Source organism: Silene latifolia, chromosome 11, assembly GCF_048544455.1.
Source record: "Silene latifolia isolate original U9 population chromosome 11, ASM4854445v1, whole genome shotgun sequence".
Classification (NCBI taxonomy): Eukaryota; Viridiplantae; Streptophyta; class Magnoliopsida; order Caryophyllales; family Caryophyllaceae; genus Silene; species Silene latifolia.
Window position 1 is genome coordinate 2,683,544 of NC_133536.1, and position 14,206 is coordinate 2,697,749.

The window sequence follows — 14,206 nt, forward strand, 5'->3', positions numbered from 1 at the left end:
TCCGGTAGTTTGAAAGAATGAATCGATCTTGCTATACCAAGCACGCGGTGCTTGTTTGAGCCCGTAAAGAGCTTTTCTCAGCCTATAAACTTTGTTTTCATTTTCCGCCACCTCAAAGCCTTGTGGTTGTGAGACATACACTTCTTCTTTCAAGTCTCCATTTAAGAATGCAGACTTCACATCAAATTGATATACTGTGCAAACAGAATCGAGCAAATGACAAAGAAGAAATACTCTTACCGTCTCAAATCGTGCAACGGTGAGAAAGTCTCATCAAAGTCCGACCGGTCCGCCATTTGGTGTGCACCGGTCGTCTCGCTCTATCTGCGGCGATGCGCTCCTAGCCTTAATTGGCCGGGTCGTGCCTCCGGCGCTGTTACTTTGAAGAAATTAGAGTGCTCAAAGCAAGCCTACGCTCTGATACCACTTATTAGAGCAAAAGAGGAAGATTTTGTATTGAGATGATTAAATGATTACAAAGCAAGTCTTATTTATACTAATAAGATCACAACTTCTTAAACTGAAAATAAGGAACTAACCCACTGATGGGGCATATTCTGCACCGCTGACCAAGTCAACATATTGAGCAAGGTCAAAGATATCCACAGCAAGTCAACGACTTAGACAGCCTAGCCGATGCGACCCATCGGCCGGTCACTGGGTCTCGGCATGACAACTGCCCGGTAGGGACACATACCCGCGTACTCATATCCAAGACCCTCGGCGGTGAGTCAACAGGGCCCGCCGGCCTGCCATAGAAACCTCGGCCGAGGGGTAGATCAGTCTTTCCACCTGCTAGCCACTTGGCCACTTGGCCACTACGTGACAAAAGGTGAAAGCCTATAAATACTCCTCAACCTTCATTGAGGAAAAGATCCAGAAAATACACAACTAAACCTAAATATACTATTCATCTGGTAATATCTTCCTTATCTCTCTACAATATACATTCAGCCAAGTAACAACTTATCCCTTAAGTTTACTGACTTGAGCGTCGGAGTGAGTACGCTTGGCACAAAGCCAAGCCCTCAGTTCGTTCATTGTTGCAGGAGAGGCCGAGAGGAACGATTAAGACCAAAGGAGAATCCAACTCAAGACATCATTCAACAAGCCACGGGTGGTAACTATACTTGCTCTGGAATCACACCCGGAATAATTGGCGCCGTCTGTGGGAAAAGATACTAGAAGCTAGTCACATTCATTCCCAAACAAAAAAAAAAAAAAAAAAAAAAAAAAAAAAAACAACAAAAACCCACCCAAAAAGCTAAGAAGATGTCAAAACAACAAGACGCAGTCGTGACCGACGAAACCGCATTCTACCACGATGATACTTTCAACAGTCGAGTCGTGCAGCCCTCCACCGGCGGAGTAATCCAACCGGAGTTCGGGATGCCAATAATACGGACACGCGCCGCTGCCACCAACCAGGTCACCATCATGGGACATGTGGTTGACATAGCAAAACCGAAAATGGTCCTGGACCTAATTAGTAATACGCCCGCTCACACTGTCACGCCGACAAGAGCGGCGGAAACCGCCCAGAGACCGGGGCCCAAAACGTGACTCCGAGAAATTTGAACGGAGCACCGGGAGAAGCCGACCCGGCCCAAGTCGCGGGGAGCCCAAAGTGGGCGTGGTAGACCTAAGTCCTTCCCGCACTCATGGGAGGACAGGCGTCCCCCGCAACACGAACGAGGCTTACCCCAAAGGAGCGGAGGAGTCCGACTCGGCAGAGTTGGAGAAGAAGTCCGAGTCGAAGAAGGAGTCCTTCCCGCTATGAGGAGAGGAGCCGGATTAGGAATGCGAGGAGCCGATCGCCGCGTGTCGTACGACACGTGGTCGACGACCCCTCAACGCCACGTCCTAGAAGTCAGGTGCCAACTAAGCTCAAGTTGCCACCCCTATCATACAAAGGAGATAGTGATCCACCCGACCACGCTGAGGCTTTCGAGTCTTACATGTCGGTATGGGAGCAGCCCGATGACGAGGTCCGGTGCCGTGTTTTCCCAACAACTTTGCATGGGATGGCTCAAAGTTGGTACAAAGGGCTTCCCGACGGCTCGGTATACTATTACGCCGACCTAAGAGACGCCTTTCTAGCCCAGTACTCTTGCAACAAGAGAAGGGCCGTGGAGACATCGGACCTCCTAACTATCAAACAGGAGGGGGGCGAGTCTCTACGAAGCTATGTGAAGAGGTTCGATGGAAAGGTCCAGCAGATTCGAGAAATTAATCCCGAATCGGCGGCCTTGGCGATGAAGGGCCTCCAAGGGGAGACTTAAAAATGAGCTCATCAAGTGCGGAGGCCTGAGCTTGGATGCCGCCAGGAGGATGGCCGACCAGGCCATCAAGGTAGAAGACTATCACAAGACATGGGTAGGCCCCAGCGAGGCCGAGCCCTCCGAAAAGAAGAGCCACCGGGAGGATAACCCGGATGAAAGACGCCGTGGCAACAACGGGTCACGGTCCGATGAAAGACGCCGTGAGAATAATAGGTCACGGTCGGACAAATCGCCAGAAATGGAACTCGGCGGATGCCGGGGAGCTCGGGAACGTATTACAAAAAACGGTACGATGATCACACCCCCCTAGTCGTATCGGCCGTCGAGGTCTTCGCGTTGAGCAAGAACGAGGGCCAGAAGTGGGAAAGACCCCCTAGGCCGAGGAGTGACGGTGACACGAGCCAGTACTGTGAGTACCACGGCCACACCGGTCACTTAACCAACGACTGCCGACATCTGAAGAATGCCATTGAGGAACTGATCCGAAAGGGGAGCCTCGGCAAATATGTTGCCGGAGGCCAAAAACCAGATGCCGGCGGATCGCATAGCAAGTCCGTCTTTGAACGGATAGGAGTAATCCATGCTATCATCGAGGGCAACGAGAATGGTGGGTCCGCTCATGGGCACAAACGGCACCTGAATGAACCGTGTCAGACCATCAACTTTGTGCCCAACACTGCCACCCCCGCTTCCAATATCCCCGATATGACCATTGGGAAGAAGGACTACGAGGGAGTCGTCGCTCTTCACAGCGACCCACTTACGGTCCACCTAGACATAGCCAACCACTTGGTGAAGAGGTGCCCGATTGACACAGCGCCTACACAAACATTATGTAGAGAATGCTTTCTCGGCCTCGGCCCGAGAGTCGAAGATTTGAGCCCCGCACCAACCCGCCGTACAGCTTTTTCTGGGGTCGGCCTGTACCCTGGGGTCGGTCGGGGACACGGTGAGGTTCGGCGAGGGAACTGCAGCCGGGGAATGTTATGTCCGAATTTATAGTTATCGACGGCACGTCTGCCCACAACGTGCTCATAGGCCGGGTCACTTTGAGTGAAACCGACGCCGTAATTTCCATCCGGGCCTTGACATTGATATACGTCTCGGACCGGGGGGAAGCACATAAGCTCGCCTCGAAGAACGAGAAGGAACCCGGCGTATGGGAAATACACACCAACGGCCCTTCCACGACGGATAGCTCGAAAGCCAGCATCGTTATTCTTAGCCCAAACGGAGATGTGCTCGAGCACGCCTTGAAGCTTACCTCCTTGACCTCAAACAACGAATCCAAGTACGAGGCAGTGATAACCGGAGTCAGGCTAGCCAGAACCGCCGGGGCAGAGCATGTCGTGGTGAAAACAGATTCGCTCTTATTGACCAACCAGATCAAAGGAGAGCACAAGGCTCGGGACCATAGGACGACAAGGTATCTAGAGAGGGTGAGAGCCGTCGCTTCAAAATTAAAATCCTTCCGATACAAAGACACTCCCGTGTCCGAGAACGACCGAACCATCGCATGGTTGAAGGAGCGAGAGAGACAGAGGAGGTGGAGATTGACCCAGGCCGCACCGTGACCGTCGGTGTCAACCTGGAACCAAAATTCAGAGCCGAACTCCTGGACCTGCTAAGGAAAAATAAGGACGTCTTCGCCTACTCATTTTCACTTCTCTTGAATCCGGTAGTTTGAAAGAATGAATCGATCTTGCTATACCAAGCACGCGGTGCTTGTTTGAGCCCGTAAAGAGCTTTTCTCAGCCTATAAACTTTGTTTTCATTTTCCGCCACCTCAAAGCCTTGTGGTTGTGAGACATACACTTCTTCTTTCAAGTCTCCATTTAAGAATGCAGACTTCACATCAAATTGATATACGTGCAAACATGTCAGAATCGAGCAAATGATGACAAGAAGAAATACTCTTACCGTCTCAAATCGTGCAACAGGTGAGAAAGTCTCATCAAAGTCCGACCGGTCCGCCATTTGGTGTGCACCGGTCGTCTCGCCTCTACTGCCGGCGATGCGCTCCTAGCCTTAATTGGCCGGGTCGTGCCTCCCGTATTTGCATTACTTTGAAGAAATTAGAGTGCTCAAAGCAAGCCTACGCTCTGATACCACTTATTAGAGCAAAAGAGGAAGATTTTGTATTGAGATGATTAAATGATTACAAAGCAAGTCTTATTTATACTAATAAGACCACAACTTCTTAAACTGAAAATAAGGAACTAACCCACAATATTAGGCCACTAATCTATAATTTAGGAACTACCCACTCAACTTATTGACTCCTAAAAAAACTCTAACAACTGATGACCATGACTACCATTTACCACATGATCCTAAATAATAGTAGTCAACTTTGAATTAGTTTCCAACATCCGCCACAGCTTGCGTACATTCGACCTCTTACCTGGAACCCGTCATAATGACATAATCCATGCGGGAATAACGACTAGTATTGCACCGGTTGGTTGTTCATGCAAACCATCAACATTACCTTTACCATTCAAATTAAGTGTGCACTGTGCATGCATGCATGCATGCCCAACGATTTTTTCGCCATAAACTACAGAAACACACAAAGCGAGTGTTGCAACGGTTGTACATGCAAAGGATCATGGATGCCTTTACCATTCGAAAGAGTGTGCGAGCCTAACGATCTTGCTCGTCGCTATTAATTATTTAATTATCAATTAATCTACCCAAAAAAATGCCGATGTTGTTTATGTCTACCTATGTTATGGTGCTCGATTTATCACGCGTGCGTCGATAAGATATTAGGGTTTTGTCTTTTTATTTTTCGCATTATTATTGTATTAAGCCAGCTTTCAATACTGCCTTCCATGCATTTTGTGCATGATATAACCGATAACAAATTAACAACCCGATTCACGTAAAATGAATTCGTACTATGTGTATATCTTATTTAAAAGTTAGCTCAAGTGGTAAGAGATTGGGTTTTATTTTTATCCGCTACATAATGTTCTCATTTGAAAAAAATAAAATAAAATTGGCAATTTTCATTTTTAAAGGTTGAATCTGCAGAAATTAAAACGAATAAAATACGTGATTATTTTAGGATAAAATGTTAACATTTCCTAATGTACATGGAACGCAATGAGCCATAATATTTCAACATATCGGTAATCTCCTACCTCACAAGGCACACACTTCACTTTCATTACATCTCTCCTCCATGACCATTCTAAGAAAATGAGCAATAAAAATGAAAGTGGTGAGTATAGTGACGTTGTTACAATTGCTTTTAGGTCAAAACTCTATTCTAGGTTTGTATTTCACGAGTACTCCATAGCAATTGTACTCGGATACATATTAAAGTACTCTTATAAAATATTTCACAAATTATTATTTGAGATGGTGTATTCGTCTTAAATTTTAGACGGGTCAAGTAATATGTATAAGAGCAGACAAAAGCAGAATACTTAGAACAAAAGTACCGAGGAATAGATTTTCTTATATACACAATCCCTTCATACTTAGCCTGTTTTAATATAAGACGGATTATATCGCTTTATTAAATGCATCCATGTGACATGCATGGTTGGGACACTTATCAGTTATCATTATTCCTCTTTATCAAATGCACATGGCTGGTACACTTATCACTATTCCACTTATCACTTTTTCTCTTTATCAAATAATGCACATGGCTGGTACACTATTACCACTATTATTTCTCTTTATCAAATCAAATGCGTGCATGCATGTGTAATGGAGAGGAGATTAGGAATTATACGTTGTAGTTAAAGCTAGCCAGCCTCACCCGACTCGGGTGACTCGATCGAACCCGAGGAAATTCGATCCGGCAGAACTCGAGAATATTGCAATCCCAAACCGACCTGACTCGATCTGATAGCGACTTGTAACCTGACATGACCCAATCACCAGTGACCCAAACCCCGACCCAATATTGACCCGACACGATAATAACCCGATTAAGTTGATGACGTGACAATTATTAAGCTTCATATTGATGAAAATAAAAGTGATTTTGTGTTTACATTAATACTTTTGAGTTTTGACTTAATACTGAAGTAATAAACAAAATAATAGTTAAATATTAAATTTAATAGTAAAAAATTGAAGTAATTTGATAAAATAACCGGACTCGATAATGACCCGATCCGACCCGGTACATCATTAGAAATGACTCGACCCGATAACCACCCAAACCTGACTTGATTCAACCCGATACGACCTGAGCCTGTCATAAACCGGCCCGGCTGACCCTATTCAATGTATTTTTATGGACAATAATTATCAGACTGCTCCCCTCTACTCCGTATTATTTATCTGATCTCCGTCACTTTACAACTCACGCAAACTTTATCGTACTAAATCGGTCAGTGCCAGACTCACGTACATGAGCATGGGGTCATAAACTGAAAACTTGCACTGGTTTTAAGTGGTTGAAATAGAGAGGACCTCATAAAGCTGATTAAGGGAGGAACGTCACGGTCCCCTTCTTATAAAGCAACCAGCCTCACTCACTAAGTCACCAAAAAATCACAATTTTTCATGTAAGGCGGGTATAATATCCGTTTTGAACTTAAAAGTACGGATTAACTAATCAAGTATTACGAATAAATTAAAACCTGAATATATAGAAAAAAGCAACATATTACATGCTCCATCGCCAATGAGTTTTGGCTCAAATGGGATTTCGGTACCCTAAATTTACGAATTATTAGCTGAGATAAATAGTCTTATATCGACATATTACGGGTTCCATTCTTATCTGCGACCTAATGCCCTCATTTGAAGAAAAACAAAAAATTGTTCAATTCAATTCTATAAGTATGATCCATTTATATGATGTCGATGATTCAATTATACTCCATATAATTTTTAGCTTATGATATTATAGGATAACTTTATATCCTTGTATTCTCAATGCATTTTACGATATGATTAATGCATTTACTATTTCACGTCATATAATGAGACACTGGTCGACCTTTTCTCGAACGTGGTCACAGGAATTGAGAGTTCGTTAAAAATAGGGGTTTTGAAACCAAAACATGGACAGCTAAAAAAATCGTTTTCTAAGCCCGGTAAAAGTAAGGGTCAAATAGACCATACCAATCAGACGGTATAATCCATGATCAGCTCTATGTAGATCTGGCAAAAGCAACCCGACCCGATTGACCCGACCCGAAAAGACTGACCCGAGACCCAAAGTGACCCGAACTACATCACCCGAATGTGACCCGGAAACCCAAATTGACTCGACCCGACCCGAACATAACCCGAGCTTCTTGACTCGTAACTGACCCGGCCCGAAAATGACCCGATCCAAAACCACCAAACCCGAAAATGACCCGACAAAATATAACTCTAATTGAACCGAGAAGACTTAAAATGACTATTTATCTATTATTCATTGACCTGAAAAAACCCGACACGAAACAACCCGAACCGCTTGACCCGAAACAGACCCGACCATCAACTCGTATCAGACCCGAAATCCGAAATGACCCATCCCGACCCGAATTAACCCAAAATCAATGAGAAACCGGAACTGACCCGACCCGAATTGGCCCGACCCGACCCAGACCCGTTAACCCGTTTTGCCAGGTCTAGCTCTATGTAGTAGTGGAGATAATCTTAACACAATTTTAAGGCCCAGCAATTCATGTGGTTGAAGCAAGAAGTATATCCCCAACCCCATTGAAATTAATTACCAAGACGTATGCGTAGAGTTGGTTATAAAATGAAAACGACGACGGTTCGTTATATGTAAAATCATCCTTACTTTAATAATTGCTCATCCGGCCATGTTGTTGTAGAGTTTGATAATGAAACTCTACCAAATATTGATACAGTTCGTTGTAAAATCATAATCCTTATTACTTTCTCATTACATTATTCCATGCTCATCCATGAAACTCTACCAAATATTGATAAGGTTTACATTATGAGACGGTCCTTTATTTTCTATAAAAAAAAAATACATTCATTTATTATAGTTAGTAGAAAACTGATTTGTATACAAAATGGATTGTCTTGTTATATGAAACGTTACAAAATTGTCTATTTTACATGTATACTAGTTTGAATGCTTGTCCGTTGCAACGGGATAATTAACTTATTTATAATGCAAAAAAAAAAAAAAAAACGTTATAAGGGTGTTAACTCTTATTTATAATCATATATAATCACCTCATTTTGTACTAATTTTTCGATGTGGGACAATTCTACTATTTATATAAGTAATATATTCACCAAACTTGGATTATTTTTCTGATGTAGGACAATTCTACTATTTATACGTAGTATATATTCATCAAATCTGCATTGTTTTTCAATGTGGGATAAATAACATATTCAGAATTACACCATCTTTTTTGCACTTAGTTCGACATCCAACCAGATTCCGAATACCGAATACGGACAGACGGACAATTGCTACTCATTATATCTAATAGTTATATTTAAATCTATATCTATATTCTATATATAAAAGAGAGTTTTTTCGAGCGATTCTAAAACATCCACATCATTAAAAATTAATTTAGGAAAGTTTCATAAATAATATTTTCCACGTAGGTGAAACAAGAATTTTTGATTTATTATTGGGTAGGTGAAACCTACGAATTTTTCATTAGCAACAAAACAAAAAATATTAAAAGGAGAACCCCTAACGATGCACGTGATTCATTTATGTTGCATGAGTGAGTTGGCATGGCTATATAAAGGGTCTCAAACTTGGCATATACAACACAAAAAAAAACCTCATTCAAATTATTAAACTTAAGAAAAAGAAATACCAAGAGTATGAAGGTGGTTAATTTGGTGGCGTTGTTGGCGATTGTGGTGTTAGCAGTCACCACACTGGAACCAGTGATTGCTACTCGCCAATTTAATCCCCTCTCAAACATAATGATTGATGATGCGTATATTCGACCCCTTACCTGTATAGATATGGGTAGAGAATGTAAAAACGACAATGAATGTTGCGGATCTTGTACTTGCCAATACGGAGATTCGGGAGTACCTGTTTGGATTTGTGAGACCAGCGGTTTCTTCAGCTTTAGTTGCTGAATGCTGAATGAGTTCATCAGTGGTCTGCCTGTGTGTCTTATGGTTTTAAGTTTAAGACGGATATCACCGTCTTAAACAAGAGAATTTGTGCTTTTCTTTTATGCATGCACTTTGTTTTCTACTTTGACTTGTGTCCTTTTTTACTTGTGTCTTGTTCGTTGTTTTCTTTTTATGTTGGCTTGAATAAAACTCTTATACGGAGTACGTACTACTTATCATTATTATTGTGTGTTTTTATCAACTATTTTATTACCGTGTCGTTCAACACACATACGTTGTTTATATAATGTTAAAAGCAAAAATACTATTGATGTTCCGTTCTAAAAACCGCTTAAAACTAATGTTGGAATCGAAAAATTCATTCTAGTTGTGATTTCAACCCCTAGACCTTTCTCTTATTGATTCAATCATCCTCTTAAAAATCAACTCGCGTAGCTAACTCCTTGTATGAGACTAACTAAATCGTTTTTTTTAATTCTGTATTTGATTGATGATTGAAGAATCGTTTTTTTTAATCGTTTTTTTACCCAAATCTGGGTTTTTTTGGTTTTGGAGGTGGAGGAAGAATGAAGATAGAATTATGGGGAAGAAAGACATATACTATGTCAGGCTGTTTGATAAGATCATTCCGTCTCGTATAGTCGTATGTGCATGATCTTGTATTGTAGGCCCGGTATCTTCAGCTTCAGTTGTTGAATGAGTTCATTTGTGGCGTGCCTGTGTGTCTTATGGTTTAAGACCGACATCCCCGTCTTAAACAAGAATTTGTGTTTTTCATGCACTTTGTGTTCTACTTAACTTGTGTCCTTTTTTACTTGGGTCTTGTCGTTGTTTTCTTTTTACTTTGGCTTGAATAAAACGTTTTTAATTATCTTATGTTACTAGTATTGGTGCTCGGCTTCGCTCGGGCTACCTCTACTTACCATTATATTTTTTTTTCATTAAATAAAATTACTTAAAGTTGCATAACCCATAAATTTATCAATAATATATTTTTCTATGACATATCCTAAAATTACAATGAAATAAATTTTTAGACAAATTCACTACTCCCGCTATTAATATTTTACTCTTATTAATGAAATAATAGTAATAGTATTTCACTACTTTCCCGTAATCATTGTTACTTTCACTACTCCCGCCGTAATTATTGTTACTGTTACTACTGCCGCATTAATATTGATAATTTCATTACTCCCGCCATAATTATTGTTACTTTGACTATTGCCTTATTAATATTGATTATTTCACTATTCTCGTTGTTGTTTCTACCATTTTCACTAATCTCGCTGATAATATTGTTACTTTTACTATTCAAATGAGTGATTACTATCATATAACTATATCTATTGTTACTACAATTCTTTTCTTTACTGACGAAATTACTTTTACTACTTAGGCATGCAATTTTAAGAGGGTTATATATTTATATAAATATATTACATATATGCGTTAAATCAAATCGAAAAAATTATGCAATCAATACTATATATTAATTCCAGAAACCAAGGGACTTCAATGTAATTAAAGAAAGTTATACAAATTAATTATATTATATAGTTTTAAATCACTAGCACCGTGTGATGGACCCGATTAAGGGATCTCAATGCAAATATTATATAGTTTGGGTTAAAATTAAACTATATAGAAGCCTGATAATTTTCCTAAACATTTGTAAGAGACTAAAACATGGTCAATTTCCTTAAAATAAAATAATTAATTATGACAATCAATTTTCTTGAAATAAAATAATTAATTAAGATGGTCAATTCCAAGGAGACTAAAAGAAAGAAAATGTTTGGTAATTTTCCTAAATATTTATAGAATACTAGAAGATGGTCAATTTCCTTAAAATAAAATAATAAATTAGTATAAACATGCACACTTATGGTATTAATTATTATCGCCATAAAATTATATATTAAATTTAAAATCTATGCAATTTTTATTAAACTTTATAGTTTATTAGATGTATAGAGATGTTAATTATTGAACATACAATACAAAAATATAATATAAGTAGGTTATAAATAATTCAACTTAGATTCCAAAATATATAATATTGCATAATTTTTTCGATTTGATTTAATGCATATATGTAATATATTTATATAAATATATAATCCTCTTAAAATTGCATGCCTAAGTAGTAAAAGTAATTTCGTCAGTAAAGAAAAGAATTGTAGTAACATTAGATATAGTTATATGATAGTAATCACTCATTTGAATAGTAAAAGTAACAATATTATCAGTGAGATTAGTGAAAGTGGTAAAAACAACAACGAGAGTAGTGAAATAATCAATATTAATGTGGCAATGGAGAAAGTAACAATAATTACGGCGGGAGTAGTGAAATTATCAATATTAATGCGGCAAAGAGTGAGAAAGAATAATAATTACGGCGGGAATAGTGAAAGTAACAATGATTACGGGCAAGTAGTGAAATATTATTACTATTGTTTCATTAATAAGAGTAAAATATTAATAACGGAAGTAGTGAATTTGTCTCAAAATTTATTTCATCGTTATTTTAGGACATGTCATAGAAAAATATATTAATGATAAATTTATGAGTTATACAACTTTAAGTAATTTTATTTAATGAAAAAAAATTAATGGTAAGTAGAGGTAGCCCGGGCGAAGCCGGGCACCAATACTAGTATTATATATTATGAAATCTAACTTGAATTATTTATAACCTACTTATATTATATTTTTGTATGTTAAATAATTAACATCTCTATACATCTAATAAACTATAAAGTTTAATAAAATTGGATAGATTTTAAATTTAATATATAATTTTATGATGATTATAATTAATACAATAAATGTGCATGTTTATACTAATTAATTATTTTATTTTAAGGAAATTGACCATCTTCTAGTCTTTTATAAATATTTAGGAAAATTAACAAACATATTCTTTTTTTTAGTCTCCTTGAAATTGATCATCTTATTAATTATTTTATTTTTAGGAAATTGACCATCTTAATTAATTATTTTATTTTAAGGAAATTGAACATGTTTTAGTCTCTTACAAATGTTTAGAAAAATTACCAAGCTTCTATATAATTTAATTTTAACCCAAACTATATAATATTTGCATTGAGATCCCTTAATCGGGTCCATCACACGGTGCTAGTGATTTAAAACTATATAGTATAATTAATTTGTATAACTTTCTTTAATTACATTGAAGTCCCTTGGTTTCTGGATTTAATATATAGTATTGATGCTGTTTGATAAGATCATTCCGTCTCGTCTTTTAATTAATTTATGTATTATGCATTAATATTATTGTGCTTGCTTGTCTTGTAACTTTAATTAATTAAGTCTTGATGTTGTCCTCCTTATGGTTATAATTGAATAAAAACTTAATGTTAATTACAATATATTACTCGCTCCTATTCAAGGTTTTCTTCCCTTTGTTTGTGGGCACGAGTATTAAGGCGATGAATAAAATAAGAGTAAAAGAGTTGGGTGTGGTTGGTGATAGGAGAGGAGATGAATAATTAAGAGTTAAATAAGAAATACTGGGGTCAAAACATTAAAAAAAAAGTAATAAAATATGAGTAAAAAAGTTGGTGACTTGGTGGGGTTTTGTAATACTCCCTCTCAGTCACTATAATGTTACCACTTTCTCGAAACGGATTATTCAACTAATGTTCCCATTTCCTTTTTTGGTAATTTTTACTTTTATTTTATTCATTCCTCTCTCCTATTACCAAACCCCACACAACTCTTTTACTCATATTTTATTACTTTCCTTTATGTTTTGGCCCACAATTCTTTATTTAACTACTAATAAGTCATCCCTCTCTCCTATCACCAATCCCACACAACTCTTTTACTCATATTTTAATACTTTTCCTTAAGTATTGTGCCCATATCAAATGGGAACAATATAGTGACTGGGAGGGAGTAGAAGATAGGGATGAATAAAATAAGAGTAAAAGTTTCCAAAATAAGAAAGGTGAAGAAAACCTGAATAATCCATTTTAGGAAATAGGGAAGAAAACAGTGAATAGGATGGAGTATTGTTTGTTTCATAGGATCACCCTATCATATCAATTGCATTTTGTGCATGATAAACCGATATATTAATTTATTTGTTCGTCACGATGGTAAGAACCGAATAATATCTGTATAAATACCTTAATTACTAGCAATTATCCTTGACCCTGCAATATTGCTACTCGCCAATTTATTTCCCTCTGTAACATTATCCTAGATGATGCATGCGTACATTCGACCTCTTACCTGCAACCCGTCATAATCCATGCATGCGGGAATAACGTCGATAATTGCACCGGTTGGTTGTTCATGCAAACCATAAACATTACCTTTACCATTCAAATTAAGTGTGCATGCATGCGGCATGCCCAACGATTTTTTCGCCATAAACTACACAAACACACAAAGCGAGTGCTGTTGATCAACTACCTTATGTTTAACCCTACAATCAAGCTACATATCACTTGCATTTTGTGCATGATATAACCGATAACAAATTAACAACCCGATTAACATAAAATGAATTTGTACTATGTATATGTATTATGAAAGAGTTAGCTCAAGTGGTAAGAGATTATGGGTTTCATTCTTATCCGCTACATAATGCATTAATGCCCTCATTTGAAAAAAATAAAATAAAATTGGCAATTCTTCATTTTTAAAGGTTGAATTTGCTAAAATTAAAACGGATAAAATACATAATCATTTTACAATAAAATGTTAAAACATTTCCTAACGTGCGTGTAACGCAATGGGCCATAATATTTTAATATATTGGTAATCTCCTACCTCACAAGGCACACACTTCACTTTCATTACATCTCTCCTCCATGATTATATTTATATTT